Genomic DNA, 7,497 nt, shown 5'->3' on the forward strand with positions numbered 1-7,497 from the left:
TCGAGGAATATGAAGGTCTAGACTTGACTTTACAGGCCCCATCTTATGGAAAGAGCCACCATCTCAGACCACCTACTGTATTCAGTTCCAGGAAGAATCTCAGGAATGTACCATGGCAACTTGAACAGATACAGGGAAGTAAAGTTTAATAGGATTCAGATACTCCTGCAGACATCCTGACTACAATTTATGGCCCTTGAAGATATCTAAATAATCCTGCTGAGCAATCCAGATAATTCTGCTCAGTGGGTTGTGGTTCTTCCTGAAAGTCTAAACCAATGGTTTCAAATGTGGTTTTGTGCTCAAAGTCTAGACCAACAGTTTCAAATAAAATCACCTTGCCCCATATTCCTTCTCCCCAGTCTCAAGCATGTTAATCCTGGCTTGTGGTTTTTCCCTACAGAAACTCTCTAAACCTGGGCTATGGCCGCCACCACATTTCCCTCCATCTGCCTTGCAGTGGGCCAGGTTGAACCTTTTTAAAAGGACCCTTATGTGCTTGCATCGGAAACCAGCTCCTTGGTGGTCTCTGGGGGTTTCTTGAAATGGGTACAAAAAAAAAACCTAGTAAGTGAAGCATGATCCTAATTAGTCTTAATAAAAACCCAGAGTCAGATATTTGGGTGAAAGCTGAAAGATCAGAGAAGCTGAGCAGAAACAAATTCTTACCTCTATGAATCCTGTGACTGAATGGGTCCCGACCTGTCTCTATGAAACCTTGGACTGAATAGGCCGAGATCCTGTCTCCACCTGCCTTATATTCATGTCTCCACCTCTTGATTATGCGGGATTAAAGCTGTGTGCCACCACTGCCTCTCTTTTAGCTTGATTCAACTTCCTGTAGCCCAGGGTGGTCTTGATTTGATGCTCTTCCTGCTTCCCTCTACCAAGTTCTGGGCTTAAAGGTGTATGCCATCACTGCCTGGTCTCTATTGTTAATTAGGGGCTAGCTCTGCCCTAATCTCAGCACTAATGAAGTGGAGACAGGAATATTAAGCAGGTGGATACAGCCCTTGGCCCATTCAGTCTGAGGACTTTTAGAGGTATTATATAGGATCATAATCTGGTTGTACTCAAAGATCTCCCCATGCCATTTGTTCTGAGATTTTATAGAGGTAAGAAGTCTCTCTGGTGGTTGTCTGCTCAGTGTCTCTGATCCTCAGGCAAGCTTTATTTGTCAGAATAATAACAAAATATCATACAACAGTAAGGATGTCCGAAGAAGTCATAAGGAATCTTAGTATTATCTACCCCAAATGCCTATACTACATATATGTGTGTGCATGCATATTCAGTTAGATTATAAATAAAACTATCCCTTCTCAGCTGAAGATGCTCCTCACAAGGGACATAAATTTTCTAACAAACCATCTCTATCAGCCTGCTTTGAAGTATTTGGTCATAGCTGTCCTTGAGATTCCCCAAACATTACAGGCTACTTCTGTTGATCATGGCTTTCTCACAGGGAACAGAAGGAGAACCCCAAATTTGAAGAAGCCATGTACTTAAGTCACAGCCAGAGGATTTGAGATGGATCAGAATTTTAAGCTTCCTTCCTTGGGGAGTATCTTTCATGGTACCAGAAGGCAATGTGGAATCTTTCAAAGGAGGAATACAACCAATAGTCTTACCCAGCTATGACACCTATGAACCAAAACAATGATTGGCCCTGCACGATTACCAAATGGGGCTAGATTAGCACACATACCTTGGTGGTAACCAGCGGCTTCTAACTGGATTAAGACCCTCTCAACAAGAGGTAAATCATGACTGGTACTGGAGGCCCATCCAGTTTATAGGGGTTAGTGAAGGATGAATATTTTAGGAGAACCTAAATCCACTATGCATCACTCACATCAGTAGTCATATAAAATTGATTTGCCTCCTAGTATCAATTCTTCTGTAGAAAGTCTTCTCATTGCCGGGCAGTGGTGGCATAAGCCTTTAATTCTAGCACTTGGAAGGCAGAGGCAGATGGATCTCTGTGATTTGGAGGTCAGCCTGGGCTACAGAGTGAGTTCCAGGAAAGCCACAAAGCTACACAGAGAAACCCTGTCTCAAAAAACTAAAGAAAGAAAGAAAGAAGGAAAGAAAGAAAGTTTTCTCATAGCTATAACAGGATAATCTTGAGATCTTTCTCAGTGGAAGTCTGCAGAACTATTTCTAGCGCAACAGAACATGGTGAAACTCAATTCATGTCCCCTTGGATCCTTAGCTATTATTTTCTCTCTCTCCATCTTTCCGGGTCTTTTTTGGCTCCAGAGGTGAGCAGGTCAGGGTGATCAGTGAACATTGCACATGAGAAAGAGACTGATTAGAAAGCACCTGTATTTCACAAACAGTATTCTGTTCATTAGATGAAGAGAGGAATCTACAAATTATTCCTTATTGCGGGATATTTGATGGCACTGTGAAACACTTATGCTGTGCTAATTATGTCATCATTGGAACAGGGGGTGGAGCAAGCAACTATTTGACATGAATTAGCTATAGAGAGGAGGGAGATGCCAGGGAGACACACAGGATTTAGGAGGGAGGGACTTTGAGTTTTATGATCTTTTTTTATTTTGTACAGCTGGAGAGACCCTTCTCTTGCTGGGTCTCCAATTGAAAAAGGAAAGTCAGCTGGTTGTTTCTCAGCCTCTCTAATCTAGTAGCTTTTCACCACAACATGGAAGTCCTGTGTCTTTATTGGTAAATAGAACAATAGAGACTTAGTTTAAAACTTTATTTGGTGTCCCCAGAGCTGATGGCTCCAGAACTGGAAATCCTACCTGGCCAAAGCCTTGAGCAATGGGTATTGACTATGGGGCTGTGGGACCATGGATGGTTGTTCAAATATCAGGAGCTTCCGGTACAACCACTAAGCTGACAGAAAAACAATTCCCCAATTGTCATGCAGAGTCAGAATACTGAAAATATTCAGGAAGCATTGAGTGAAACTTGAATGCCACTTCAATCACAGCTCAGTCAAATCTCAGGGGAAAAATGGAACTGAATGATTGGGATCACAAAAGCATACAGAAATGAATTAGTGGATTTTTCATGGACCAAATATGGTGGAAGTCTTAAATTGCCCCAAGGGAAACACACCTGCAGAGTAATTTTCCAAGAAACCCTGAGAAGGAGCAAGGGAGACTGCAAGCAAACTCTTCTCACCCACAGAAACCAGAATGCTGCACCTCTGCAACATCCAGTCTTTGTACAAAGCCCTCCTCCTGGGAGAAATCCACAGTCACACCACTGGCTGTCAACAGATCACAAAATGAGTCATAATAGTTTGAACAGTTGTGTTTGTGCATTTCTTTAATCTTAGTAGTTGGTAGAAACAGGTGGGTGGAACTATGTGAGTTCCATTACAGCCTGGTCTACATGGTGAACTCCTGGCCAGCAGAGCAACACTGTGAGTTCAGGTCTTTTTTTTTTAGCTTTCTTGCAGTATTTTTAGAGCAAAATTAATGACCAACATCTACAAGTTTAACATTTGTCATCAATTAAGTCACATCCAAAAAATTAAAGTAAACATAATTCGTCAAAACAATAGCAAACTTAAAAGGGATTTCTTTGTGATTTTGTATATATATTTAGCTTGTAAATACAAGACTGTAAATGGTTTTTTTTTTGTTTTTCAAGTGTACATGTATTAAGAGACATTTCTGTTAAAGTTTTCATTGTGTTTCACTTCAAGGACTGCACAAGTTAAACTCTGATGAAGGATTTACATTCGGTTATCTGAACTCCTCATCTCAGATTGTGTTTTAATGTGGTAGAGAACTCCACTGCCATCGCCACCACCAGCAGGAAGGTCTCTCTATGGCTTCTGGGACTCTCGTTAGTTAGTGTGCATACAGTTTTCATTCTCTAGGTCATTGTCATTGTCATTGCTGTCACTGTTGTCACTTTCCAGGGGGATGCCCATGGCAGCTGAAGCACCTTTCATTTCTCGGTCCAGAGGGAAGAAGCCAGTCCCAGTGAAAGTGTCCTGTCTCTGGTAGAAGAGGACATTCGCTGCTTTGGACATAATTTATTCTTCGGATGCAGTGGAGACACTGCTGTCATCAAAAGAGTACCATTTGCCATCATTTTTATTTATTGCAAAAGCAGTATAATGACCTCAATAGTGGTTGGAAACAGCAATCAAATTACAGCAGCAAGGGCCTGCTTTTGGATTAATTAGGAATTCTGACATATCCAAGTCATTGATGGGAAAATCAACCAACGTATCTAACTTGTCTCTCATGTATCGACTGTAAGAAAACTGCTTGAGATGCACCAGAAATACTGGAGGCAGGGACTATAAATCCAATTTCTTTGTGGCTTGCTGATGTTCTTTACAATTTGGACAATACCAGGGGTCTTCAGCACTGAGTTTTTCTTTTGTTGTAAAAAGTTCAATGCAGTCTTTCAATTTCACAAAGGGTTTTTTTGGAGGTTTATATTCCACACTTTCACGTTTTTCAGAATCCTCAGCGGCATTCTCATCAAAGTACCTCTTTTCAAATCAGGATCCCAGTCCAAAGTGAGAAAAGATCTTTCATCGAGCTGAAGCTGCCTATCATCACATCTTATATGCCTCATGTCATCTTTGATGTAGTTGATTGCCTAAATTGATGAACTGGAATGTAAACAGTCGCTTTTTGTGTCCCGTGAGTTAGCCTTTGCAAGTTTCTTCAGTACACAATCTGTTTTCAGAGTCATTATCTCCTCCAACCGAATCTTCAGACTGACTGTTTTCATTCTCTGAAGGAAGCTCTTGGTCCTGACTGGACTCGTCGTCTGGTTCATCTCTCTCCATCTCACTTGGTGAGCCTTCTTCATGTGTGACATTTGGGCTCTTCCCATTAATATTCTGGTCCTCACAGCAATGCAGGGGCCTCGGTTTCAGTAGACATCTTGACATTCTGGCACTTTCTCAAGAGTAGGAGATTATAGAGTTTATCTTCAGTATTGTTTCATGGTACAGCCATAAGAAAAGGCTGACCAACCAGTGAAGAGCCAGTATGGTGGGTGTAACTTGAGTGTCTGAATTTTTCTCTTAGGCAAACAGGAATAACCACATGTTCTGTGTCTTCTGTCCTGTTGATGTTAATTTCGAACATATAAATGTCATCCTGCTCCATAATACTACTGAGGTTTTCATCCATGGCAAATATCCTGTGAAATCTATGATTGTATATGTCAGTGACTGTAGCTGGAGAACTTTTCTCCAGCTCCCGCCACCAAGTCCCGCCAGTCCCAGACCCCATTTATAAAATAAACACATAAACTCTTACATTATTTAAACTGCTTGGCCATTAGCTCAGGCCTGTCATTGTCTAGCTCTTACTCTTATATTTAGCCCATTTCTATTAATCTTTACTTTGCCACATGGCTCGTGGCTTACCGGGATCTTCCCATGCGGCTTGTCATGATGGCGGCTGGTAGTGTCTCTCTTCCTCAGCCTTCCACTTCCCAGAATTCTTCTCCTTGTCCCGCCTATACTTCCTGCCTAGCCAATGGCCAATCAGTGATTTATTTACTCACCAATCAGCAACACTGTTGATATCCAGAGAACTGAGGTGCAAAACGTCCTACCTGTGTCTTAAATGCTCTAGGAGTGATGTAGCTAAACTTTCCAGACCACATCTGCTTGATCAGTTCAGCATATGATTTAGCTATTTCACCTCTCATTCCTAAGGGATTGTCAAAATCAGTTCTTCTTGGTACTTATCATTGAGGAAATATTCAGTAAGTGGAGGTGTGTAGCTCAAACACTGAATAGCTGAGTTCGTGAAGCACTATTTCCCAAGTTACTGAAGCCACAGAGGCCTGGCTGTTCATTGTTTCTTTCAGGTTCTGATTAATCATAGTTCTTATAAGCAGTGTATGATGGGAGACAGTAATTTGAGTTTTTCACATTTCTGCTGTTGATGTTGTTATAATTATTTGACAGAGATGAAGAAGAGATCTTTGGTAAAGCTGAAAAATTGGATGCACCTTGGGACTTAGGAGCAGAAGGACCCCTTGGCCACGTCCCGTCTTCATTTTTTTTTTGTTCTATCACTAACACCTGTCCTTGATATAAGCCAGCATCCTGAATGGTGCTGTCTGGTTTATTCAGCAGCTCAAATGTATTACTCATATACTTGTTCCACAATCTAGTCTCCTTTTCATCTGGAATATTGAAGATTTTTTTATTTCCTTTTCAATTGTATCTATTGTGTCTGCTTTGCTAAATCTCAGAGTTACCACATTGTTCATGTTTCCATTTTCACAGAGCTTCAGTTCTGTGAGATAGACTTCTACTTTGCAGTGCTTCACCAACATACCCTGCTCTATCACCTTTCTTGCTATTGGCTCTTGGCCTTCCATCAGCGTGTACCAGCTGATGAGTTTATTCCAGCCCTCAGCTGGCAACAGTATATAATCCAACTCATCGATAAGGTGCTCCTTAAGTGACTGGACATCGCCATCTTTGAGAAGTCCAGAGTTATCGATGGGTCCAGGATAGACATTTTGATCTCCCATCTGGTATTTATCCCAACTGTCAAAGCCAACATACTTTTTCACTGTTTGAACCAACGACTATCTACTAGATACCAGATGTCCCCTTTCCGGAGCGAGGTTTTGAGCAGCGTCTCGATGTCAGAATGCTGGGTGTCCAGGTCCGCCATTCTGCCTTTCGCCATCTTCTTCCACTAGTGACAGTGGAGGTGGCTGTGAGTTCAGGTCTGAAATAAAAGAAAATGCCAGAACCAAAAACCATTTTGTTCATGCATCCATGGACATAGTGCTTATCTTGGAACAAGGATGCAAAAGACTGTTGTAGACATTTTCTGATATAGATGAGTTATTATAATTATTCAAAAGATGCTTTCTAATATTCTCTTATATAATAATACCCTTTCATTTCTTTTTCCTTTCTCCCCATGCTCTAGAAACAGGGTTTCTCTGTGTAGTCCCAGCTGTCCTTAAACTCGCTCTGTAGACAAAGTTGGCAAGGACCTGCCTCTGCTTCCCAATGCTGGGATTAAAGGCCTGTGCCACCCCCACCTTTAATTTAAGGTTTATAATACCTTTTCTAACTTTGAAAATACTGTGATCTGATACCACGAAACAGCATACTGTGATTTTCAAGGCTCTAAGTTGCAGCATTAAAAACTCAGCACAAAAACACCCATTTCCTTTTTCTTTCTCTGTTTTGAGACAGGGTCTCATCCTGAAGCCCTGGGTGTTCTCTAACTCACTTTGGAGACCAGGCTGGCCTCCATCTCACTGAGGTCCATCTGCTTTTTTCTCCTTAGTGTTGGGATTAAAGGCCTGTGCCACCAAGCTTATCAGAAACACTTTTCAGAATGTTGTACTTATATAACAGAGTGTATACATCTCAGATGGAGAATTAATGGTGGATAAAAACGGGTACTTTTAAATGTGAATGTTTACAATCTTATCTGTGGAACTCACAAAAATGACAATTTTGGATTTAATTACATTACAGGTTTTTCTTTCAAGACTGAT

The 7,497-nt window shown here is 41.3% G+C and overlaps 2 pseudogenes; both read right to left on the reverse strand.

The window, feature by feature from the left end:
* Positions 1–3,832: 3,832 nt before the first annotated feature.
* LOC131903451 (ubiquitin carboxyl-terminal hydrolase 15-like) lies at positions 3,833–5,180 on the reverse strand (annotated as a pseudogene).
* Positions 5,181–5,541: 361 nt separating this feature from the next.
* On the reverse strand, positions 5,542–6,668 carry LOC131902667 (ubiquitin carboxyl-terminal hydrolase 15-like; annotated as a pseudogene).
* Positions 6,669–7,497: the final 829 nt, after the last annotated feature.

The sequence above is a fragment of the Peromyscus eremicus genome, chromosome 1 (assembly GCF_949786415.1).
Source record: "Peromyscus eremicus chromosome 1, PerEre_H2_v1, whole genome shotgun sequence".
NCBI lineage: Eukaryota > Metazoa > Chordata > Mammalia > Rodentia > Cricetidae > Peromyscus > Peromyscus eremicus.